The sequence below is a fragment of the Oncorhynchus mykiss genome, chromosome 7 (assembly GCF_013265735.2).
Source record: "Oncorhynchus mykiss isolate Arlee chromosome 7, USDA_OmykA_1.1, whole genome shotgun sequence".
NCBI classification, from domain to species: domain Eukaryota; kingdom Metazoa; phylum Chordata; class Actinopteri; order Salmoniformes; family Salmonidae; genus Oncorhynchus; species Oncorhynchus mykiss.
In genome coordinates, this window is record NC_048571.1 from 57576904 (window position 1) to 57603374 (window position 26471).

The following is a 26471-nucleotide window of genomic DNA, read 5'->3' on the forward strand; positions in this document are numbered from 1 at the left end:
ATTTACTGTACATAAAAAAACATCTGAAATATCACATTTACATAAGTATTCAGACCCTTTACTCAGTACTTCGTTAAAGCACCTTTGGCAGCAATTACAGCCTCAAGTCTTCTTGGGTATGACGGTAGAAGCTTGGCACACCTCTATTTGGGGAGTTTCTCCCATTCTTCTCTGCAGATCCTCTCAAGCTCTGTCAGGTTGGATGGGAGCGTTGCTGCACAGCTATTTTCAGGTCTCTCCAGAGATGCTTGATCTGGGCTCTGACTAGGCCACTCAAGGACATTCCAAGACCTCTCCTGAAGCCATTCCTGCGTTGTCTTGGCTGTGTGCTTAGGGTCGTTGTCCTGTTGAAAGGTGAATATTCGCTCTAGTCTGAGGTCCTGAGCACTCTGGAGCAGGTTTTCTTCAAGGATCTCTCTGTACTATGCTCCGTTCATCTTTGTCTCGATCCTGACTAGTCTCCCAGTCCCTACCGCTAAAAATCTTCCCACAGCATGATGCCACCACCAAGCTTCACCATAGGGATGGTGCCATGTTTCCTCCAGACATGACGCTTGGCATTCAAACCAAATAGTTCAATTCATGGTTTCATCAGACCAGAGAATCTTGTTTCTCAGGGTCTGAGAGTCTTTAGGTGCCTTTTGGCAAACTCCAAGTGGGCTGTCATGTGCCTTTTACTGAGGAATGGCTTATATCTGGCCACTCTATCATAAAGGCCTAATTGTCCTTCTGGAAGGTACTCCCATCTCCACAAAGGCACTCTAGAGCTCTGTCAGAGTGACCATCGGGTTCATGGTCACCTCCCTGACCAAGGCCCTTCTCCCCTGATTGATCAGTTTGACCGTGCGACCAGCTCTAGGAAGAGCCTTCCATTTAAGAATGATGGAGGCCACTGTGTTCTTGGGGACCTTCAATGCTGCAGAAATGTTTTGGTATCTGTGCCTCGACACAATCCTGTCTTGGAGTGCTACGCACAATTCCTTCGACATCATGGCTTGGGTTTTGGTCTGACATGCACTGTCAACTATGGGATCTTATACAGACTGTTGTGTGCCCTTCCAAATCATGTCCAATCAGGTGCATCCTGTTTCTGTTGATCATCCTCCTACTGCTGGACTTTTTACACATTTTGTTAGGTCAAAGCCCCCCCCTCATCAATCTACATACAATACACTATATTGAAAGGAAATTATCCTTTTTTAAACAAATTATGAATGTTTTTTTTTTTTTTTTTTTTTTTTTTGCTTTGTCATTATGGGGTATTGTGTGTAGATTGCTGAGGAAATTGTTTTATTTAATCCATTTTAGAATAAGGCTGTAACGTAACAAAATGTGAAAAAAGTCAAGGGGTCTGAATACTTTCTGAAGGGACTGTATGTCTGGATGAGGGTAGGACTGACGTGGGTGTGGGTGGGTGATTATGTATCAGTTTTCAAGGTCTGTGCCGTTTGCATGAATTGAGGGTGTGAAGTAAGTTGAGGGTACAGCGTTATCTGTCTCATCACCATGCTGCTTATGTGATTATCACAGGGTCACAGAGAGGTGAGAGGTCTTAATGTGAAGTGTTGAGGCATCCATCAAATTGTGAAATTTACCAAATAACAGCAACTTAGCATTTAGTTTTATAGGATGGAGAATAATTTAGCCTAAGGGCTCTTGATTGTGTTCGCTTGATTTGTTCTGCTTATGTTTCCTTCTCTTTCTATACCTGCCTCTCTTCCATTCTCCGTTCTGTCTCCAGTCCCTCCCTCATCTCTTCATATTCCCATACTTCCATCCCTTATATATCCTCTCCTTTCCTCTCCCACCCTCAAGCTCTCTTTCTTTCTTTCTTTCTTTCTTTCTTTCTTTCTTTCTTTCTTTCTTTCTTTCTTTCTTTCTTTCTGTATCTCTCTCCCTTGCCCTCTCCCTCTCCCTCTCTCCCGTGTTCTTGTTGTATGAACTCTTGCCTTGGTGAAGCAGTGTGAATGCAATCATCTGCTTTAGAATAGAGGAGAAGGAGGGCTGTATATTTAGAAACAGGACAATTTTATAAAAGAATCTCAGAGCAGTTGTGAAAACCATACAAATGCAAACATCAGGGAGTCTCAGCGCAAAACAACAGAGCTTTAGATTTCATTGACTGGAACAGAAACGGGAAAGAAATTGCAAGAAGGAAAAATATCTGTTTATTCATCGGAGAGGCATGAATTACAATATAATTTCATCATGGGTTCCTGGCAATATGGCTTCTTTAATAATCAGAGTGCGTAGGAATCTATTATTTATTCATAAGCACAGATTTAAAAGGCACACATATACACCATAGGCAATCTCCGCGGAGTTGACACAATCAAATATACATGAATAGGAGAACATAGTTTAAGGACAAAGGAAAGATCATAGAAACCCAGAAGATGAGAGAGTCTGGAGGGAGAGATAGGTAAAATCCTGATGAGAACAAACCCATTCACTCACACTCAAATGTTGTGTGATACCACAGCAACCTGAGAAAGATGCTTTATATCGTATTTCATATTTGTGTCTGTGTGTGTGCTTTAAGTGTTCCTCAGTGTCTCCCTCAGCATCTCCCTCACGCTCTCTCCCTCTCTCTGTGTGTGGTCTGGTCTGGCTGTAGATAGCTGTGTTAAGACGAGCCTACACCTCTTTAATGAGGCTTTTCTGCAAAGAAAACTCCACAGAACTCTGACGTGCTCCGCATCCCAAGCATACAGCCCACTACCCCACACATGCACACTACACACCCCTCCACAACACACACAAACTCTTCCTTTTTTACACATACAAACAACCTGCTATCCAGTGTGTGTGTGTGTGTGTGTGTGTGTGTGTGTGTGTGTGTGTGTGTGTGTGTGTGTGTGTGTGTGTGTGTGTGTGTGTGTGTGTGTGTGTGTGTGTGTGCGTGTGCGTGTGTGTGTGTGAGACAGTGTCAGACATAACTGGGTGTTTGGGTTATAGCCTGTCAATATTTTCTGATCCGAGGACCAGTCTCTCTCTGAGGATCCATACCCAGCCCTTCCCTCTCACTGTCTCTTCTCTCTGCCTCGCTCCAGGCATCTGGGTGGGCATTTAATACCATTCTCAGGTTAACTAACACCTGTATGTTTAATACATAAATCTGCCTAAGCCAACATACTCTGTACTCAGAAATATCTGAGATCTCTCCCATGAAGGTCACTTTGATTTTCTAAGCTGGGTTTTAGAAGATAATCAGTGCAGCACTCTCTTTTCATCTAGAAATTATGTGAATACAAGCCCTCCTCCAATCACAAAGCAGCTGGTCTGTGATTGCCATAGACACCTCGTTAGGCACCAAGAGCCTGTCCAATCAACTCCATCCTTCCCCTGCAGTGAATGCGAGTGTGTGTTTTATGTGTGTGATGTCTGGAGACGGACACAAATTGGCAATCAGGTAATCCTGCCATGGATATAGGACTCTCCTCAGAGGGATCCTGACTCCAATCCCCTATTTCGTTCCTCTCCTCCATCACCTCCCTCGCTCCGGAGCCGCTTCAGCTCGACCCTGACAGGTGCTCCTGACAAACCCTATTACCATCACAATTACACCATCTCTCTCTATCTCTCTTAACCTATTGCTCTCTCTCTCCTGCTCTCAAAATATCTCTCTAACTTTACTCATCCCGTCTCATCTCCCATCACCCTATCTGTCTCTCAGTCACATAAAAGCTCCTCACTTTCTCTCACTTCCTTTCCTGCTCTTCTTTCTACCTCAAATCCTGCCTCTCTATGCCTCTCTATATCTTAATCCTCACTCTCTGTCTGTCCCTCTTTTCTTCATAACTATATCTCTATCAATCTCAATCAATCTCTATCAGTTCCCATCTCTTATTGCCCAATTAGAGCATTAGAGTAGAAAGATCACTTTTAGTCTTCATTAGGAAAGAGGGGAGAGGGGGATGAGGAGAGGAGAAGGTGGTTTTCATCTTCTTTTCCCCTTCACTCCCCCTATATTGCAGGTGTGAGATAGTGAGGTATTGAGTAGAGAGAGCAAGAGCGAGAGAGATGGGGGAGGGACAGAGGGATAGAAAGCGGTAGTGAGACAAAGAGAGAGTGAGAAAGGAAAAGAGATGAATATCGTCCATATGTAACACCCTCTGCCCCACTGGCTCTTCAATTCCCTTTCTGACCCAAATCTAATCTGACAGCACTCCTTTTCTCTCCCTCTCCCTTTTTCCTTTGCTCCTGCTTTCATAGGAGTCGCCAGGCCTGGATTTTCCCGGGGGCATTGACGGCCATGCCCACTTGTGTGGCCATAATGCCCCCTAAAAAAATCCATGCCTTGTGGACAGTGCCCGTTGTGCCCTTGGGCTGAATATAATAGGCTAATTACAATTCCCTTCTCCCAGCTGCCAATCACCGTACTCCGAAGCACAGCTCCGATGCACCTCTCACATATGGCTCGCTCAGATATCTTAATTCTTATTAGCCAATGCCTTTCACATGATCGGGTCCTTCTCACAACCACCGCAACTCCAAAGTAGGATAAACTATTGGGCTATTTCTTCACATTATAAGCACAGCAATGCGCACAGGGCAGTGGGCTATAAAGGTGAATGTTCCAAGTTCCAGGTGAATGTTACTTGTTTCAATGACATATGGGGAAATGTTCATAAAATAATCCCCTTAACATTCATATGGTTGGGACATGGTAAGACATGCCTCATAAAATGACAAAAAACTTCCAGGTTTTAAACAATTCTGTTTATGGTTCAACAGTTTCAAAATGTTGACTACCTCCACTCAGATTGCAAGGTGGGTGATGCAGTGTGCATCAGGAACTGGCCATTCTCTTCTATCTGAATGAACAGTGCCTCAAGTATGTCGACAGAATCAATCCTTTCCATATTAATAAGGATCCTACATTATATTTGTCAAACATGACTGGCGTTTAGCCGATATATGTAATTAAAAGTCATACATTTTCCTGCGACTCCCTCATGTCAGCATCTGTCTAGACTTGACAGGCTGCAGCCAATATGCATAGGCTATCACCTACACTATTTAATTGCCTATTTTGGTTAATGGCATTGGTGCCCTAGCAGATGACCTTGTTGCCCTGGCAGATTGGGCACCTCTTAAAGGAAAAATGGCTTAGCCCCTAAAATCAGTAAATTTCCAGGCCTGGGAGTCGCTATATAGTCAATCCCATTTATTTTCAGCTATTTGTCTTTGATTAAGGCTCCATATGCATGGTATGGATATGATCCATAGAAAACTGTATCAGCACTCACAGTCTCATGTCAGAATTAGACGTTCATTAATGTTTCTCAAACATCAAATGTCAAATTGTTTAAGGTTAAGTTTAGGCATTAACTCAGCATTTGTAAGGTTAGGATTAAATTCAGGCATTAACTCTACATTCTTAAGGTTAGACGTTAACTCCAAATGGTTAAAGTAAGGGTTAAGGCTGGAGATATCAACTACAAAAATATCAACTACTTTTTATTACTGGATTTGAATTTGGAATCAGAGGCAGATGCTTACACCCATCCACAATGTCCTAGCAAAACCGAAACCTACTTGAAGATAACAGCGCTCACTGTTGCCCCTAGTGCCAGTTTCTATGCCATCTCCCGACGTCCTCAGACATGGATGGACGTCGAATACTGACTTGTATCACGGGCGACCTGGCTGAGAAGACTACACATAGTCACTCAGGTGAAAAACAGCCCTCCCACTGCTAATAACACCCTGTTATTCATTTCAGCTCCTCTGCATTATTCAAGCGAATCGTTTCTTTAAACGAGTGTAATGCAGGGATCAGTCTGTGCTTTTTTAAACCTCCTCTCACCTCAGAGAGTTAGCAACTGTAGCCAATTAGCATGAGTGCCGAGTATTAGCTCCCTCTTCCATTTCCATCCCTCTCTCATTAACTGTTCTCTCTCTGCCCCTCTCCCTATCATTTTCTCTCTCCCTTTCTTGTTAAAAAGCCTTTCTGTAACATGGTGGCTCATAATAGCTGCTCATCTCTGTGAAATGGCTTAGCTTTATCCTATTTCACTGTTCTCAATGGTAGAATAGGAAAATACTCAACCCTATCGCTTTATCTTTTCTTATAAACCTACACGTATACACACACATGCACACACATGACCACCACACACACAAAAACACACACTCACGCGCATGTGGGTGCACTCACACACGCAAGCACACACGCACACGCACACACACACACACACACACACACACACACACACACACACACACACACACACACACACACACACACTCACACACACACACACACACACACACACACACACACACACAATCACACTATCCCTTCATCTGTTGTAAAGCAGCTTTTGTGGACTTGGCGAGAGGGCTCCCTGAGCGAGTGCTGGTGTCAATCTGTGGAAGTGCCAGCCAGGCAAGGCCATGCTCACTGCCCAGAGAACGTGTTTTACTGAGAGATAAAGAGATGAACAGAGGGCGAGGGAGCAGGAGAGAGAGGGATGTGGGCAAGGAGGTTGAGAAAGGAGAAAAAGGAGACAGAGACAGTCAGAAGGGAAGAGAGAAAGAGGTTTGTGTAGCCAGACACAGACAGACACAGAGACATGGAAAGTGAAGGAGGAAGAAAGTCAGAGAAGGGGCTGGGGACGAGAAGAGGGAGAGAGAGAAAGGGTGGAAGATAAAGGGAGAGGAGAGGTAATCTGACATTAATAGTTTAAACCTTGGATGTAAATATGCGTGAGGGGATTATCATTGAATGCCAGACGTCGTCTTTGACACTCTATTTCCGTGACACCAGACGTGTGTGTGTGTGTCTGTGTGTGTGTGTGTGTGTCAGACGTCCAGACTGCTGTTTCCTGCAGGAAAAGGTTAATTACATCTCCACTGGCCAACTGGATGTGCCATGCATAATTACACAGGCTAATGAGAAGGTGTGTGTGTGTGTGTGTGTGTGTGTGTGTGTGTGTGTGTGTGTGTGTGTGTGTGTGTGTGTGTGTGTGTGTGTGTGTGTGTATGTGTGTGTGTGTGTGTGTGTGGCCATTCTGCAGCATATGAATATCTAGGTACTGAAACTCTCTATGCTCCAGTTGCAATGAAGTTTCAATGCACACACAAACACATTCACTACTTCCATATTAAACAGGTGACAGGTGACAGGTGACAGGTGACAGGTGACAGGTGTCCCAACGCCACCAGTGGCATTTATAAACCGTTTCAAGAAGCTAGGTGTATGTCGCACGTCACTACTTCACAGGAGAGGCATTAGGCATTTAAAAAAAAATCTAAATGCCTTCTGGAACATAATAACTTTTATGTGCCTTAATAACACAAACGGCATGCAATTGGTAAATACGGATAAAATTGTTAAATTAGGATCCTAGTTGGTTTAGCCATGGAAAAAGACCGGATTGGCTTAGATAATGGATAAGCTGGACATGCTGAGAGATGAGATCGATTGGCCATGTAGCATGCTTCTGTTTATAACATGAGCTGCTTCGTATGTGAATCCTGGCTATCTTTTTTGAAAGATATAATGTTGGACTGCTCTCAACAACATTGCTGCCCTGAATTTTAGCAGGCGCTATAGACAAAGATCAGTGGAAAAAAGTTTAGATGGACTACTACTACCTACAGTGTGAACTGGAGTGACTTGACACAACGCAGGCCAAACAAGCTGTAACTACAAACAAAATGGGGTTAAAGGGGTAGCAGTCTGCCATGAAGCGATATTCTAAGTTTCTAATTTAGCCAGAAAGTTGTTTTCATTGAAAGTTAAAGCGAACTGTTAGGAGGCTAGCGAACGTTAGCTTGTTGGCTCACTAGCTAACGTTACGTGTATGATCTGTGTAGGAACATTATTAGTATATCAGAAATCCATTTGCATTGCTAGTTATAGGCCAATGTTAGCTAGCTAGCTAACATTGAACATAGTTGATTAGCTTTACCTACCTGCAGATTCATGCATGGTGGCTAGCTATGACAATCAGTTTGTATTGCTATTACTGTATGGGTTGGGAATTATGGTTCATTGTTCACAAGTTCAAATATCATTACTTTCCCATTGTTCCTCAACTGCAGTGTATGATATACCATTTTCTACCTCTGAGTCTCTACTTTTATCTAATGTAAAATATATATATATATATAATTTTGTTACTTAATACCTACTGTAATCGAGGCAGTGAGTCACATTTACAGACCCATGCATATCTTTAATTTACATGTGTGTGTGCACATCCCCTTGGTGGAGGAGATTGTAAATAACATTTGTTTTAACCTTTGACCTCTACCTACACTGTCCAGTGAAGCTGCTGATTGGACAGCTGCTTCAGGTGGAGGAGAGACGGACCACAGTGTGAATAATGGAAAAGGATCTGAACGTAGAAAGAAGAATGCCATCATTACATACTGTTCCATCTCCCCATCTAAAAGGCACAATCTGTAATTCAATTTGGCAGGACTTTGTAAGTGTACTGGCCTACATGGAGTAAAAAAAAAATTATAAGAAATTACAGACCACAGTTTTAAGTTAAATTGAGTAAAAATCAGTGGTACTGAGTGTGTTTGGTGAAAATATCCTGTCTTCATTCCCAAGGACTGAGGTACACAGGAAGGGGTTTCAACCGTTTTTCAACTATGACCAAAACAGAGTCTATGAGAAGATGAAGAGGAGGGTGAAGTCCCTCCAGACTTCCTTCACACCTCTGTCTCCTGATCCCTCTGTTTCTCCTCCATCTCCACTTGTTCCTCCCTTTTCTTATTTTTATTATTTTTCCGTCTCCGGCAGAAGCCGTGCAGACCACAGAAACAGGCAAAGGTGAACTGGGGCATGGTTTGATTGAGACACATGTAGTACCTGCAGAGAGAGAGAGAGACAGAGACCCAGAGAGGTGGTGTTAAAGTAGACTGAACACAAATATAAATGCAACATGCAACAACTTCAATGATTCATACACGGAAATCAGTCAATTGAAATAAATAAATCAGGCCCTTATCTATGGATTTCACATGACTGGGAATACAAATATACATCTGCTGGTCACAGATACCTTAAAAAAAAAGCTAGGGGCGTGAAACAGAAAAACAGTCAGTATCTGGTGTGACCATTTGCTCATGCAGTGTAATTAATCTTCTTCGCAAAGAGTTGATCAGGCTGTTGATTGTGGCCTGTGGAATGTTGTCCCACTCTTCTTCAATGGCTGTGCAAAGTTGCTGTATATTGGCGGGAACTGGAACACGCTGTCATACACGTTGATCCAGAGCATCCCAAACATGCTCAATGGGTGACATGTCTGGTGAGTATGCAGGCCATGGAAGAACTGGGACATTTTCAGCTTCCAGGAATTGTGTACAGATCCTTGCGACATGGGGCTGTGCATTATCATGCTGAAACATGTGATGGCGGCAGATGAATGGCACGACAACAATCACGGTATATCTGTGCATTGAAATTGCCATCGAGAAAATGCAATTGTGTTTGTTTTCCATGGCTTATGCCTGCCCATACCATACTGTAACCCCACCGCCACCATGGGGCACTCAGTTCACAACGTTGACATCAGAAAACCGCTCGCCCACACAACACCATACATGCTGTCTGCCACAGTTTCATCAGATGTCCGGGTGACTGGTTTCAGGCAATCCCACAGGTGAAAAGCCGGATGTGGAGGCCCTGTGCTAGCCTGGTTACACATTGTCTGCAGTTGTTGCACGTACTGCCAAATTCTCTAAAAATGGCATTGGAAGTGGCTTATGGTACAGAAATTAATATAACATAACATAACATTCTCTGGCTCCCTCAAATCAGTGGCATTATGTTGTGTGACAAAACTGAACATTTTAGAGTGGCCTTTTATTGTCCCCAGCACAAGGTGCACCTGTGTAGTGATCATGCTGTTTAATCAGCTCCTTGATAAAGGAAAAGGAAAAATGCTCACTAACAGGGATGTAAACTAAATTTGAGAGAAATTAGCTTTTTGTGTGTATGGAACATTTCTGGGATCTTTAATTTCAACTCATGGAGCATGGGACCAACACTTTACATATTGCGTTTGTATTTTTGTTCAGTCTAGAACCAGATTTTCATGTCAGTAAATATTGCTGCACTTATCCAATAGGCAAACTTCTTATCCTGTAGGCAAACTTCTATTCCAGAAGGCAAACACACTCCAGAGATTTTCAAACATTAAAGCTCAAATTAAACTTTTCAAGGGGATGTTGAGCCGTGAAAAGTTTAGAACAGAATAGATTCCTGATCTGTTGTGTGGGAAACTCTGAAAGTTACTGAGTGGCAATCCATAGGTCAGCCCATAATTCTGCCAACGTCCGCACACATGCAAACACGCACGCACACACACACACACACACAATGCGGTAAGGAATAAATCGACAGTTTATCGATCTCTGTGACTCAAGCAGGAGGAAAGCCAATTTTTCATCCCACTCTCTAATACCAGCCATTCTCCCTACAGCATTACAGGAAAAATGATTATCAGGAGTTAAGCCAGAAATAATGAATTATGACAGATTACTTTCCATCTGACTGAGACATAAAGAACGAGCACTGAAAAAACAAGTGATATGCAGCACTAAACACTGGTTTCTTGATTGACATTTCAGTCTGTCTATTATTTGACAGCCTCTTTGTAGACCTGGTAGCCCATGGATATGTCATGGGGAATGCGTTCGCACATCTTTGTGAACATTTTAACTGTCAGAATTCTCTTACTCTCACACATGGATTGACAGTCACAGTTACAGTAGGGTGTTTTGTTGGGATAGAAAAAGTCCCACGTTAACAGTTCTTCCTCCCTGTCGTTAGCCAATCACATGCTGCTTTGAGATTAAGAGCCAGGTGGTTAAACTGAGAGCTTCATTAGATACCAGAGTCAGCACGAACAAGCGTCAACTAGCGTGTGTGTGGGGTGGATGTGTGTTTTGTGTGTATGTGTCCTAAGGAAGTGTTCATCTCATACTATAGCAGTTATCTCTGACCCAGAGCTAGGGCTGCCTACAGGCACACTGTGTGCGCGTGTGTTGACTTTCGCAGTTTAGTTGCAACTTCTCCTTCCTCAAGCCCTGACAACCTCACCCCATTCCTCTCCTCCTCTCCTCTTCTCCCCCTTCGTTAGCAGATGTTCCACTTCGTACCCGATGGCTTTAGTCCCTGCAGTGTGAATGTGTGTGTGTGTTTGTGTGTGTGACATAGCAGAGGTTCCACTCTGTACCCAATGACTTTGGACCCTATGTGACAGTAGAAAAAAAATCACATAGGAATAGAAAGCCATAGAAAACAGCAGCGAGTTAGTTAAAGAGCCACCCACCTCCCCAACCCCCATTTGGACTGTGTGTGTGTTCTGTGAGCATCCTATCCTCTTAACCTCAGCGTTTCTGTCTATATAAATGTTGTGTGTAGCGTTCTCACTCTCTCTGACTTTAAAACGTTCAGCTTGTCTGACAGCTCCGACACCACAGCAGGGAGTTACAGTAATACTGGAACAACACTCTATCGCCAGCCAGGTCACCCGTGATATGAGTCAGTATTCGACATCCACCCATGTCTGAGGATGTCGGAAGATGACGTAGAAACCGGCCACTAGGGGCAAAAGTGAGTGCAGCTACCTTCAAGTAGGTTTCGGTTTTGCTAGGGCATTGTGGACAGGGATGGGGGAAGGGCACAATAATCTGCCTCTAATTCCGAAAGGATGCCAGTTTTAATCTAGATAGAAAGTTGTTTTTGAGATTTTAGTTTTAAGCCTATCCTAAACCTTAACCCTTACCATAACCATTCAGAGTTAATGCCTCAACTGAACCTTAAACACCTTTGACTTTGCAACAACTTTGAAACGTAGCATTTGATGACATGGATGAAGGTCTAATTCTGATGTGAGAATGTGAGAGCTGGTACAGCTAGATGCTATCACATCCACCACTTTCTTTTATTCTGCCCTATCGTCAACTCAACCAATGTCCCAATGCCCTTCAACTCTTCATCTCAATCAGTAGCTTTACTGCTGTAACTAATGCTCCAGCTTTATTCTGACTATACGATCATTTGTGAAGCCCTCTGCTATGGCCACTCTTTAATCTTCAACTCTATCCAAGATCTGACATAATGATTTAATCCTGCAAATACATTATGCCTATCTCTTCTACACTCCATCTCTCATGCTCACTCTCTCCTCTCCTCCCACCCTTCTTCTCTTGCCGATGTATCCATCTGTCCTCTCCTGCACTCTGTCCTTTCATCTTCTCAATATTTGAGTCATCGTCTTCTCCTTCTATCTTCTTTAGAGGGAGGTAATTATTGGAGCTATGTTACAGGCTAGGCAGAAGATGAGAAAACCCTGTACATTATTAACAGGTTGAATATGGATGAGTCAATGATCAGAGGCGTAGGAGAGGTAATACCACACACATACGCATGCAGGCATACATGCACGCGCACACACACACGCACACACACACACACACACACACACACACACACACACACACACACACACACACACACACACACACACACACACACACACACACACACACACACACACACACACAGGACGCCTTCTGTGATCCCACAGAACAAGGAGTTGTTTTGTAGTTTGGGAGAAAATCTTCTTTTTAGAGCTCCTAGGGTTTCAGGATAGAGTTGAGGGGCAAGAGGATGGATATAGAAAGGGAAAGAGGGAGTAGAGGGGAGAGAGTAGTGATAGAGAAAGGGATAGAGAGTGAAGTGGGCAGGGACGGATTTACGAACGGGCCCGTAGAGGGGAGAGAGAGAAGGACCGGAGGAAGAATGACCTAAAATATCATTACCTAAAACTGAAAGTGGTTAAGAGAGACGGACTGAGAAAGAGGAGGGATGATGCTGGCAGTGAGAGAGGGAAATGGGGTGTGAAAAACAGATAGGTAAAGTAGAGTGAGAGAGACAGAGGGACTGAGAGAGGAAGACAGGGCATAGTCAAACTTTAATCAGATTGTTTTTGTGGTGTGAACAGGTCGAATTGCATATACACTTTTGTGACCGACCGGTTCCAATCGGTCTTATGTAGCAAAATTTGAAATTGTGTTTTTTACATTGGCGAAAAGTAGAGACTCAGAGCTACAAAATGGTATGTCATACACTACAGTTGAGGAACAATGGAAAAGTAATTTTGCTTTAAAAGTTGATAAACTTGTAAACTCACTTTTGAGAAAATGGCCTTTGAATGTTTTGGTACTACTATTGGAGAGCCCTTCTTTGTCTACACCCACTCAGCATCATTCACACCCTCTTAAGCTTTAGCCCCACCCATCTCTTTACGGGTTGATCAGAGTGTTCTGTACTAACAGCAGTAGTCAAGCACCCAAGATAACTTTCTAGCTACTTCCAGACTTCTAAGTGAGAGAGAACAGCTCACTGAACATTACTCACCCTATCAGAGCTGGTTAGGTTGTTTTCATGTTATCCCGAGCGTTGGTGACTGTAACTGTGCTGCTGGCAACAATTCAATTACGCTTTTTTGCCAACGTTTATTGACACCAGCCATATTCAACGGATGTTGAGCGTTCATAAATTCATCAGTTATTCTGCGCTCTCGCACACCAAGATAAGAGTCTTTTGTTAAGACATGTAGCTAGCTGGGTAAAAAATTAACCATTATCCCTACTCATGATGTTACTACCCAGCATGAATCTGCAGGTAGCTAACCAACCAGGTTGAATGTTAGCTAGCTAACATTAGGCTATAACTAGTCAAGCAAATGCGTCAGAGATACGAAGAATGAGATCATACATGTAATGTTAGCTAGCGAGACAGCCAGCTAATGTTATCTAGCTAACAGTACACTTTAACTTGAAATAAAATCCCTTTTTGTCAAAATTAGAAACGTGTAATATCTGAAAATGTAGCTAGCTAGACAATCTTACATCATGGATGGACTTGCCTCCTGTGAGGATGCCATGGTTACCCTTAGTTTGAAGATGTAATCTGGAGACAGGTGTTTTCTCCATCTCCTTAGCTATCATACTCAAATTCCACTGATTTCAAAACTCGGTCCTCCAGAAAGTGGAGAGCATACACGTAACGTTAGATATCGAGCCAGTCAGCTTGCTAACAGTACACTTTAACTTGACATTAGGTTTATGCAGTTTTAATACGCAAACGTTTTTAAAAAAGCAGTGTTAGACAGGATTACCTAGACCAGCTAAAATAGACAGAAGCGTGCTATATGGCAGACCAATCAAAACTCATCTCTCAGCATGTCTAGCCCACTAATTTTCTTAGCCAATCATGGCTAGCGGGAAGGTTGCTGACTTTTTCTGTGGCTAAACCAACTAGGCTCGTAATTTAACAATTTTATTTATTTTTATAGATGGCATACAAGTTTGTTATTAAGGCACATGAAAGTTCACATTTTCGAGAAGGCATTTCTGCCCAAAATGTATGTTCAAACGGTATGTTTAAACCCGCGACATATGCCTAGTTTTCTGAAACGGGTCACATTTATCTGTGTGTGTGTGTGCATTCACGTGCATGTGTATGTGTGCTGATAAGCAGAGGCATTGACTTTGAGTGACAGAATCCTTAAACTGATCCCTTTGGTCAACAGCCAGGCAAGTTTAACAGAATACTGAAAGCGTATTAGCTTATTATACATTATTTATACACACGGACACAGATATAATCCAGACTCTGCTGCCTTTGTTAGGCAAACTGGCTGTCTGAGTCCACACGCATGACAGCAGTGATAAGACTGAGAAATGTGTGTGAGTGTCTGTGTGTGCGTGTTTGTGCAGATTTTGTTTCCAGAACCCGTTGTGACATTCTAAAATGGATTGTTTACATTGGTACAGCCTGCGTCAATGCCCCTTCTAAATACAACAAATCAAACTAAAAAAGAAAAGGAGGCTCTCCAGGTCCAACGTCTCCTCCCCCCTTCCCTTCATCCCTCCCTTGGTTAAAAAATGGATTACTTTCCTGCGAAAGGGGGAGAGAAGTGAGCAGTGCCCTGGCTGCAGTGATAACAGGGCTGTGAGTGATGTAAAGACCTCTAGATAAGACACCTAACGATCTTTGCCCCCGGAGAAAGAGGAGGCAGGTGAAGAAAGGGGGAGAAGTGAGAAGGGAGAAGAAAGGGAGAAAGGAAATTGAAGTGAGGGGCAGACAAGGGGGTGGGGGTAGCAAGGGCTGTTATGAGTCATCCCCCAGAGTCCCTAAATAACTCCGGTGGCACGTCCTGTCTTCCAGACGGATTCCAACCAGCTTCATCACTTCAGAGAAGTCAGAGATTACTGCCGTCTCCTGTACCCTCCACACACACAAACATGCACAAACACACATTGGACCTTTCCCTTGTTTAGCCCCTCCTTACATATAGACAATACTGTCCCTGTGTTCTCCGGCCTAAGCCATTCACATCCAACCATGCAACATGTCATATTGGCTGTATCATAGAGTATGGGCTATACCTTAATCAATTCTAAGTTCAAATGAATGTTTGGCCATTCATCTAATAATGATATGAGTTAGGACACGTAATACTCTGAACAGAACAGTTAGCCTCAAATCTACAACATGATTTAAAAGACAGAAAACTTGGGGAAATCACTTTGTGAGTCGCTGACGGTCTGTGAGTCACTGATGGCGCTGGTGTACCACACATCCCCGCAGCCCCGGAATGGTGAGTAGAATTGCAGGAAATTATATAAAAAAATACTAAATTCTCTCAGCCTCATTGCAAAATGTGTAGAATAGCACAAGATTACCAAGAAAACTGCAAAGTTTTCTCTCTGCCTCATGGAAAATTTGTAAAATAGCATGAGATTAACTACAAAACTTCACATATTAATCTGTGCCCCATTGCAATAAAATACGTGCAGAATTGCAGGGAATTAGCTTTAAAACAGCAAAAATGTGCTTTAAAACAACAAACCTGTGGTACGCCACTGACTGCCGGTCTACGTTTGCGATAGAAGCGAGAACAGTGAGACAAGGGAAGATAGGAGGGAGAAGGAGAGAGAGATATACGGGAAGTCGGGAGAGTGAAAAGAAAGGATAGAGGGGGAGGTATGATGTCTTCTGCACACTAAATCTACAATCAGATTCACACTCAAAAATCATAAATTCCATATGCATCAGTCAATAAAATAGACAATACCCATATAACAGACCACACCAGATACTCTACCTCTCCGCCTTCTCCTCTACCACTCCGTATCTCATACTGTATTCACCCTCTTCTCCATGTCTTTCCACAGGAAATCATAAAGGAAGTCTTGTGACTGTCTGAGAGTTTGCATTCCCATTCCTGTAAAAACCTATGTGCCTTTTGTTAAAACTACTCAGGAAAACATAAAAGAGTTGCCGTTTCTGATATCTACTGTCCTAAACCCCTTCCTTCTGTATGCACCTGTTTTTGCTCTCTCTCTTTCCCTCTTCTCCCGCCCCCTCTCTTCTCACACACAGTGCTCCCTGTGTTTTAGCCCCAGGTAAGCCAACAGCCCCCTCTTCCCCTCCACCTGGTCAGATAAAGCAGAGGGCCAGGAACAGGAAAACAGTTTCAGTTGTTCAAACACAAAGACAGAAAAAAGAGAGAGGGGGATGTAGAGGGAAAGAGAGGAATAGCTAAAGAGGGAGCAACGTAGAGAGGCGGTATAGAGTTAGGTATAGAGAGACGGGGGAAATGTGTTATAGCACAGGATGAGGTATTTCAGGTGTGTGTGTGTAAATGTATGTTGGTGTGAGAGTGTATGTGTAGATTGGGGTCACAGGGTTGCTTGGGTGATAGGGGAGAGAGGGGGGTTGTCAGGTAATACTGTGTGTCCGAGTCTCTCTCACGGCTCACTGTCTCTCAGCTCTGCTAACAAAGACCCCATTCACACAACCACACAGGGGCTTTCTCTCTCTACTGGACACACATGCACGCACACGTGCACACACACACCTCCTTCCTGCACTCGGAGTCCATTTACTGTCCCCTATATACACCGTAGACTGGCTCAACTCTTCTTTCCTATGGGTAGAGGATAGAAACACAGAGAACAAGAGCTGTTCTACCCTCAATTACAGAGGATTAAGCACACACTATCAAAGAGTATTACAAGTGGCCCTACTGCAGCTGTAAGCTCTGTTTCACCTTGATCCTGTCCCTTACAATTGATAGCTGATAGGCTACCCAATAACGTGCTGAACATAGGCTGATACCAGTAATGACCGGGACACTATGAGTCAACCCAACCTTTTGTCCATCACCCAGCTCAACTCACAGACACCAGCCGCAGAGGAAAGGGCAAGAAGGAAAGAGAAGAATGTGTAAAAAGAGCAGAAAGAGAGAGAATGAGTGTCAGAGCTAAGTATGGGCTGGAGGGATTACCTCCGTCTGGGAAGAGAGAGAACGAAAGAAAGAGATAAAGGTCACAGTGATCTCAGAAAGCGAGGGGAGAGAGGGAGGAGGGGAGAGAGGAGTCGGGGAAAATAAAATGACTATTGAATGAGGAATTGATGTCAGCTCAGCATAGATCTCTTTAAGCAGGCACGAAAAGAGAGAATAAGAGAGCAGCAGAGCTAGACCGAGGGAGGGAGAGAAGGAGAGAGGGCAGCCTGCCCCAGATAGCTCTCTGTAAGCTGCTCACAATGTAGACGTGGCAATGGGCCACGCAGAACGAGAGAAGAGAGGACAGGAGATGGACAGAACCAGAAGAAAGAGGGATAAAAAGAATGGCTAGAGAAAGGATTAGAGATCAAAGGATGTCGACGTGTAGCCCCAACCCCTTACACACACACACACACACACACACACACACACACACACACACACACACACACACACACACACACACACACACACACACACACACACACACACACACACACACACACCTGCTCTGTACCCCAAATGAGGACTTTGGAGAGAAGGATAGAGAAATTTGGAGAAAGACAGAGAGGTAGCCAGGTTGTTCAAGATTGATGTTGAAATTGGACTATCCATGTCCTGAGGACGTCGGGAAATGCCTTCAAAACCAGCCACTAGGGGCAACAGTAGGCTTGGGTTTTGCTAGGACATTGTGAACGGGGTTGGTGGTGGATGGATGGAATCCCATGACTCTGGATGAGAAGGTTGTCTATTTAAACCCCGGGGGGGGGGGGGGGGTCCTATCTTGAACATTAACCCTTACCTTAACTATTCGTAATGTGTGCCTTAACTTAACCATTTCGAAATGTGACGTTTGGAGCAACAAAAACACTTCAAAACGTGATGTTTGCAGAACGTGGATGAATGTCTAATTCTGCAATGAGACTGTGAGAGCTTGTTGAAGGAGGGAGGGAGGGAACACGCTTGAGGAGGAGGAGAGAACTTTAAAAAGCTCACTGCTAATCAGGGCATCCTCCCTCTCAATCTCTCACAGCAACCCTTTCCACGCAATCACACACCTACTTTCATACACACATGAATGCACACACGTACAGACGCGAACACACACACACACACAAACACACACAGGCATGGATGCACGCACACACACACACACACACACACACACACACACACACACACACACACACACACACACACACACACCATTGACCTACACTGGCTCACGCTGCTTTTTGGTATTCCGTAGCCCTCCCACCGGCTGACCTGATTAGCTGATGACAGCTCATTAATCTTGTTGCACATGCAGAGGAACTGGAAGCTACCTCAATTTTCATCCCAATGGGTGTGTGTGTGTGTGTGTGTGTGTGTGTGTGTGTGTGTGTGTGTGTGTGTGTTTGTGTGTGTGTGTGTGTGTGTGTGTGTGTGTGTGTGTGTGTGTGTGTGTGTGTGTGTGTGTGTGTGTGTGTGTGTGTGTGTGTGTGTGTGTTTGTGTGTGTGTGAAGGCCATTCTGCAGCATATGAATATCTAGGTGCTGAAACTCTCTATGCTCCATTTGCAATGAAGTTTCAATGCACACACAAACACATTCACTACTTCCATATTAAACAGGTGACAGGTGACAGGTGTCCCAACGCCACCAGTGGCATTTATAAACCGTTTCAAGAAGCTAGGTGTATATCGCACGTCACTACTTCACAGGAGAGGCATTAGGCATTTAAAAAATACATCTAAATGCCTTCTGGAACATAATAACTTTCATGTGCCTTAATAACACAAACGGCATGCAATTGGTAAATAAGGATAAAATTGTTAAATTAGGATCCTATTTCATTATTCGTATCTCTGACGCATTTGCTTGACTAGTTATAGCCTAGTGTTAGCTAGCTAACATTCAACCTGGTTGGTTAGCTACCTGCAGATTCATGCTGGGTAGTAACATCATGAGTAGGGATAATGGTTAATTTTTTACCCAGCTAGCTAGCTAGCTACATGTCTTAACAAAAGACTCTTATCTTAGTGTGCGAGAGCGCAGAATAACTGATGAATTTATGAACGCTCAACATCCGTTGAATATGGCTGGTGTCAATAAATGTTCGCAAAAAAGCATAATTGAATTGTTGCCAGCAGCACAGTTACAGTCACCAATGCTCGGGATAACATGAAAACAGCCTAACCAGCTCTGCTAGGGGGAGTAAAATGGTCGGAGTGAGGTGTTCTCTCATTTGTATCTGGAAGTACCTAGCAAGCTAGCTAATGTTATCCAGTTAGTTTGGGTGCTTGATTGCCGTTGTGAGGTCAGAACATTCGGCTCAACCCTACTCAGGTAGCAGGTAGCCTACTGGTTAGAGCGTTGGACCAGTAACCAAAAGGTTGCTGGATCGAATCCCCAAGCTGATGAGGTAAAAATCTGTCTTTCTGCCCCTGAAAAATGCAGTTAATGCACAGTTCCCCAATAGGCAGTCATTGTAAATAAGAATTTGACTTACCTAGTAAAATAAAGGTTAAATTAAAAATATATATATATTAAAAAACTAATCGACCAGAGTGTCCAGTGTGCGCTCTGAACATGAAATGCTCTGAATGTATGAACCACAGCTGCAGTCACCAACGCTCTGGAAAACATAACAACCTAACCAGCTCTGCTAGGGCGAGTAATGTTCAGTGAGCTGTTCTCTCTCACTTGGATGTCTGGAAGTAGCTAGAAAGTTATCTTGGGTGCTTGACTACTGCTGTTAGTACAAAACACTCTGATCAACCCGTAAAGAGATGGGTGGGGCTAAAGCTTAAGAGGGTGTGAATGATGCTGAGTGGGTGTAGACAAAGAAGGGGTCTCCAATAGTAGTACCAAAACATTCAAAGGCCATTTTCTCAAAAGTGAGTTTACAAGTTTATCAACTTTTAAAGCAAAATTACTTTCCCATTGTTCCTCAACTGTAGTGTATGACATACCATTTTGTAGCTCTGAGTCTCTACTTTTCGCCAATGTAAAAAACACAATTTCAAATTTTGCTACATAAGACCGATTGGAACCGGTTGGTCACAAAAGTGTATATGCAATTCGACCTGTTCACACCACAAAAACAATCTGATTAAAGTTTGACTATGCCCTGTCTTCCTCTCTCAGTCCCTCTGTCTCTCTCACTCTACTTTACCTATCTGTTTTTCACACCCCATTTCCCTCTCTCACTGCCAGCATCATCCCTCCTCTTTCTCAGTCCGTCTCTCTTAACCATTTTCAGTTTTAGGTAATGATATTTTAGGTCATTCTTCCTCCCGTCCTTCTCTCTCTCCCCTCTACCAGAGCCGGATTTGGGTTAGGAGGTAGAGGTCAGGGGCCCCACGGGCCCGTTCGTAAATCCGTCCCTGCCCACTTCACTCTCTATCCCTCTCTCTATCCCTACTCTCTCCCCTCTACTCCCTCTTTCCCTTTCTCTATCCCTCCTCTTTCCCCTCGACTCTATCCTGAAACCCTAGGAGCCCTAAAAAGAAGATTTTCTCCCAAACTACAAAACAACTCCTTGTTCTGTGGGATCACAGAAGGAGTCCTGTGTGTGTGTGTGTGTGTGTGTGTGTGTGTGTGTGTGTGTGTGTGTGTGTGTGTGTGTGTGTGTGTGTGTGTGTGTGTGTGTGTGTGTGTGAGTGAGTGTATTTCATCTTGCTAAACCAGCTTTATCCGTCCCAACCCTGCCCTTGCTGCATATCACACATTCTCTCTCCTAGCTATAGATAGAGGAAGGGAGAGGAGGAGGAGGAGGAGGAGGAGGAGGAGGAGGAGGAGGAGGAGGGGGAGGAGAATGAGGAGAATGAGGAGGGGAGAGGAGATAGAAGAGAAGGGAAGACGATCAACTGATTCATGTTTTATTGACTCAGAATTGGCAGAACTGAAATTATTACTGTGTGTGTGCATGTGGATGTGAGAGTGTCTGTGTGTGTACGATGATGCAAAATTATTACTGATCAGATGGTGGGTAGAGCTATGCAATGCCAGAGATGTTTTTCCTCTCTTCCTGTATCCCTTTCTGTATCACTTTCTTCCTACAACTCTCCCTCTCTCTCCACCTCCCCCTTTCCTCCCTCCCTCTACCTGATTCAGTGCTAGAGAGAGAAAGCGTGTGAACGAATGGATTTTTCTATGTCCCTCTTTCTCTCCCTCTCTGCTTGCTCCTTGGCTGCAGTAAAAGAGAGAGAGAAGGGGAAGGCGTGTGAATGAATGAGTTTTGGCTTGACTTCACTCACACACGCTTTGAAGAACACTCACTGGCCTTTACAGTTGAGGCTTCACTCTCCCTCCTCCTCTGTTCTTATCCTTTTCTCTCTCTTCACTAGATATTTTCTCTTTCATCCTCTTCCTGTTTTACCACTTCACTCTCATTCCTCCTCATCTCAGATCTCATTGGGATTTTAGCTGGACTATCGTAGCAGACTCTTAATAAGCTCCTGAAAACACCAGGAAATTTGAATCAGGAACTTGAAATTTGTTGAAACACGTTCTATCAGAATGAACAAAGAACAAAATAAACAATCAAATATGAAATTGTGCAGCAGCTAAGCTGAAATATGTGTGTCTGTGTGTCACGTGTGCGTTTGTGTGGGTTTGTTTGTGTTCATGCGTATGTGTGTGTCTGTGTGTCTCTCTCTCTCTCTGTGTGTGTGTGTGTGTGTGTGTGTGTGTGTGTGTGTGTGTGTGTGTGTGTGTGTGTGTGTGTGTGTGTGTGTGTGTGTGTGTGTGTGTGTGTGTGTGTGTATGTGTGTGTTCCAGGGCTACAAGTGCTATGAGAGTAGTTTGGGAAAATAGCTCTCACAGTCTCATGTCAGAATTAGACGTTCATCCATGTTTCTCAAACATTACATTTCGAAGTTGTTGCAAACGTCAAATTTCAAAGTATTAAAGGCAAAGTTTAGAGTGAGGTATTAACTCTGAATGGTTAGGGTAAGGGTTAAGGTTTAGGATAGGCATTAACTTCACAATCTTAAGGTTAGGCATTAACTCTGAATGGTTATGGTAAGGGTTAAGGTTTAGGATAGGCTTAAAACAAAAATCTCAAAACAACTTTCTATCGCTGTATTCAAACTTGCAACCTTTGGTACCAGATGCAGATGCTTACGCCCATCCATCATCCCCGTCCACAACGCCTCAGCAAAACCCAAACCTATTGAAGGTGACAGCGCTCAGTGTTGCCCCTAGTGGCCGGTTTCAACCTCATCTCCCAACGTCTTCAGGCATGGATGGACATTGAATAGTTACTTGTATCACGGGTGACCTGGCTGAGTTTGAGCACCAGCTCTCTGCTCAGTCCTGATTTAGAATTAGGTCTATTCTTGTTCACCCCTGGGAAATACTTAAATCTGCCATGGAATGTGGTGTGTGCATGTGTGCGTGTGTGCGTGTGTGTGTGAGTGTGTGTGTGTGTGTGTGTGTGTGTGTGTGTGTGTGTGTGTGTGTGTGTGTGTGTGTGTGTGTGTGTGTGTGTGTGTGTGTGTGTGTGTGTGTGTGTGTGTGTGTGTGTGTGTGTGTGTGTGTGTGCATGCTTAATGTGAATTAACAGGGAGTGAAACTAAAGCCATGGTCAGTAATTCATAAACAGAGCGAGTATAGTCCCAGTCAGTCTCACCTTGTGGTGCCACACACACACACACACACACACACACGTCAACCACAGTCATACCTCGTATTCCACATAACATTCCATGGGGACTAAAGTGAAGTGCCACAATTATCGCCTTTGACACACCATTAATGATAATATACACAGAAACAGAAAAAAACGCAGACACACAAAACACGCAGACACACAAAACACACAGACACACACACAAAAACACAAAAACACATACAACACTGCCCTCAGGTGACACCAAACACAGAGGAGTATATGATATGGGTAAGGATCGGTGCGTACTCACCTCAGGCTCCCCTGTGCTCCGTGGCTCCACTGCAGAATGGATTGGTTCCCCCGTACACACACACACTAACACTGCTGTTTGTGAAGACAATGAGACCGGGCAAGTGAGGGAGCGGTAGGAGAAGAGAGAGGGAGTGAGGTGTGACGAGGGGGGCAGGAAAGCAAAGGAGAGTGAGAGAGGGAGAGAGACAGAGAGAGAAAAGGAGAGAAAGAAGAACGGTGAGAAAAAGAGGTAAAGGGAGAGGAAGAGAAGTAGAGATATGTAGAAGGGAGGAACTGAAAGACCAATCAATGTAAGAATCAGGAAGTGTAGAGGTCTTTGTAGTGGAGATATGGTGTTCTCAGAGTCTATATGGAGAGATGGAGGAGAGATGGGAGAGAGACAGGGAGAGAAGGGGGCAGAGAGAGGGAAAAATGGGTGCTATAAAATAAATAATTCTGAAAAGAAAAGGGTCCCAAATGAAGCCAAGGTTCTTTTGTGTCTGTGTGTGAGTGTGTGTATGAGTGAGTGTGTGTGTGAGTAAGTGTATGTGTGTTTAGGGCGCTGTACCCTAACAGAGATGGACCAGAATGCGATTGGGGTCGGAGGGCTGACTTGTCTGTGTGTTTGTCCGTCCGTTCTCTCCTCAGTCTTGTGCATTCTTCTCAGTCTCGGTGTTGTATGAGCAGGGACCGATGAGCAGGGACCGATGTCTTACTCTGTCTATCCACAGCACTGGTTAGACCTGAGGTGAAAATAGTATTTTCCTTTCTTTCTTCCCTCACACCACTCTGGGAAATACTTATTTCTAGTAGACTCCACACTATTATGTTTTATCTCTCACTCTCACGTTTATTCTCTAATTTCTCTGCACACCCACTCCCAAACCCCCTAGGGATGTCAGAGTTTTTGTATGTTTTTTTCTTTTTCTTTTTGAGTGGCAGCCTACAGGTACAGTATGTGTGGAAAAAACAAATGGAAAATACTGATATGAACAGAATATGAAATTATCGCCCTCAAAGAGAAAGGCTCTTTGAGTGTTTGCATAGAGGGCAATTAATTAGAATGAAAAGAAAGAGAAAGCATCTCTCTCTCCTCCGCTGGAGTCCTGAGAATACTCCACAATTAGCCAGAGTCCCAAGCACAGCCTGCAGACAAGACTGGGGTGGGAGAGAGGGAAGGAGGGAAAAGAGAGCAGGAAAGAGAGGGAGATAAATTACACTGAAATGAAAAACACCAAAGGGACATAAAGGAGCTGAAGTTGTTAGGAAAATGATTGAAGTTTTTTTAACCATACCCTTCAGGCGAACTGGCTGTCCAGAGCTCAATGCTTGTATGCTCTCTTCCTCTATTGGTCTTTTTCTTTTCTCCTCCACTCCTCCTTCTGTCCGTGGGGCCGGCGATAATCCATCAGGGAAACGGGAAAGTCTGGATTGTTTTGAATGGACAGAGTTCACTCTTCCTCTCCTTCTCCTCTCTCTGTCCTCTCCTCTACCTTTTCCAGCTTGTTCGGCGATCATTTTCTTCACCACGGTGGTGACACAGAGAGTGTGGGTTAGAAGGGCGTGGGGGCTGGAGAGAAAGAAAGAGCGATAGAGAGATAGATGGGATGATGGGATGGGGTGAGAAGGAATGAGACAGAGCTGGAGGTAGTAATGACAATGGGAGAAGGGAGTGGGATGGAGGCAGGTGGAAGGGATTAGGAGCAGTGGTCTGTTTGTGTGTGGAGGGAGGGTTTCCTTTCCCACACACACCTCCACTACCCCGTCACTGAAGCAGAAGAGGAGAAAGAGAAAGAAAGGATGGATAGATGGAGGGGTGGTGAATCAGCCGACTGCCTTGTTCCCTCTCTGTCTACTCTCCTCCCTCTCTCCGCTCCCGTTCCTCTATCCGCTCTTCACCCTCTCTCTGCTGGCTCTGCCCTCATACTCACTGAATACTCCCTCCTTCTCTGAGACACACACCCTCACCACACACACACACACACACACACACAGTTCATTACCATTCACTGGTTCTCACTGTGACACGCTTGGCTAACCCACTCACAAAGACTGGGCTGAGCAAGGAGTAGAATCCTAATACAGGGAAGAGAGAGGGAGGGAGTTAGGGAGAGGTCATAGGGCTAGGGAGAAAATAAGTGAGTGAGGGAAGGAGTGGAGAGGAAAAGAGAGAAATAAAATGAGTGAGTGAGGGAGGGAAAGGGAGGTACTGAAGTAGGGAGAGGAAAATAAAAAGAGAGAGGGAGAGAAGAGAGAGAGAGAGAGAGTAAAAGAAGGATGGGGGAGTATGAGGAGGGGGTATATCAGACTAGCAGGAGTCCTCTAAAGTCTGCTCATGTCAATGAATAGACTGTCCTTCTTGGCTGGTTTGCATTGTTCTCTCTCTCTCTCTGTGTGTGTGTGTGTGTGTGTGTGTGTGTGTGTGTGTGTGTGTGTGTGTGTGTGTGTGTGTTGCCAGTCACTATCTACTAAGCTGGACTCAAGGGATCACTAGAAAATCATTATTTTTCCCTAAATATTCATATTTATAATCTCATTTACCTCAAGAGATCCCAAAACCAATAGGTTTGGTGTTGTCTCACATTTACCTCACTAACACTTTCTGATTCAATTCCTATTGATTCCAGGTTTAACTTCATTGCTTTCTATACACACTGACACTGATATCATTACATTTCCTCTGAATCACAAAGAATCTGTCAGTGTTCTTGATAATAATAACGATTCTCTATTGTTTGTCATCATCTCTGTGGTTATGAAAAACAAATTGTGTGCGTGTGTGTTTATGGAAACTGCCTTTCTTAAATGTCAGGTAGAGCATGGCCGTCACCATCCCTCCCCCACACCTCTGGAGAATCATGGGTAATATTGTTTACAGATCATGGTGAGTGGCTGCTGAGAAGCCAGTGCCCTTTCCACTGCTATGATTGACAAGAGTGAGGGGGTTCTAGGAACAAATGTTGGGGGTGATTTGTGTGAGTAGGAGCATGTGGGTGTCTTTCCTCCAAATTGTTGTGTACTCAGAGATTATAAATGCAATAAACCTATCAAAAAGAGAATGGTCCTGTGTTTCTGTCACACTGTCACCATTCTGTCCCCAGTAGGGTGTCCTCATAGTGAAACAGTGTAAGTGAGACTGTCTCCTTTCTTCAATAAGGGGAACAGTCAGTGAGTTTCCCCACAAATTTCCTTTGGAGCCACAGACTTTTTTACAGTCTATGTGTGTGTGTGTGTGAGTGTATATGTGTG

At 44.0% G+C, this 26471-nt stretch overlaps 1 long non-coding RNA gene across 1 annotated transcript; it reads right to left on the bottom strand.

The window, feature by feature from the left end:
- Positions 1–2141: 2141 nt before the first annotated feature.
- LOC110528047 lies at positions 2142–25198 on the bottom strand. Its single transcript, XR_002474183.2, has 3 exons — positions 24518–25198; positions 23242–24380; positions 2142–8833 (listed from the first exon to the last, which is right to left on the bottom strand). It is a non-coding gene; the product is annotated as an uncharacterized LOC110528047 (long non-coding RNA).
- Between the last annotated feature and the right edge of the window lie 1273 nt (positions 25199–26471).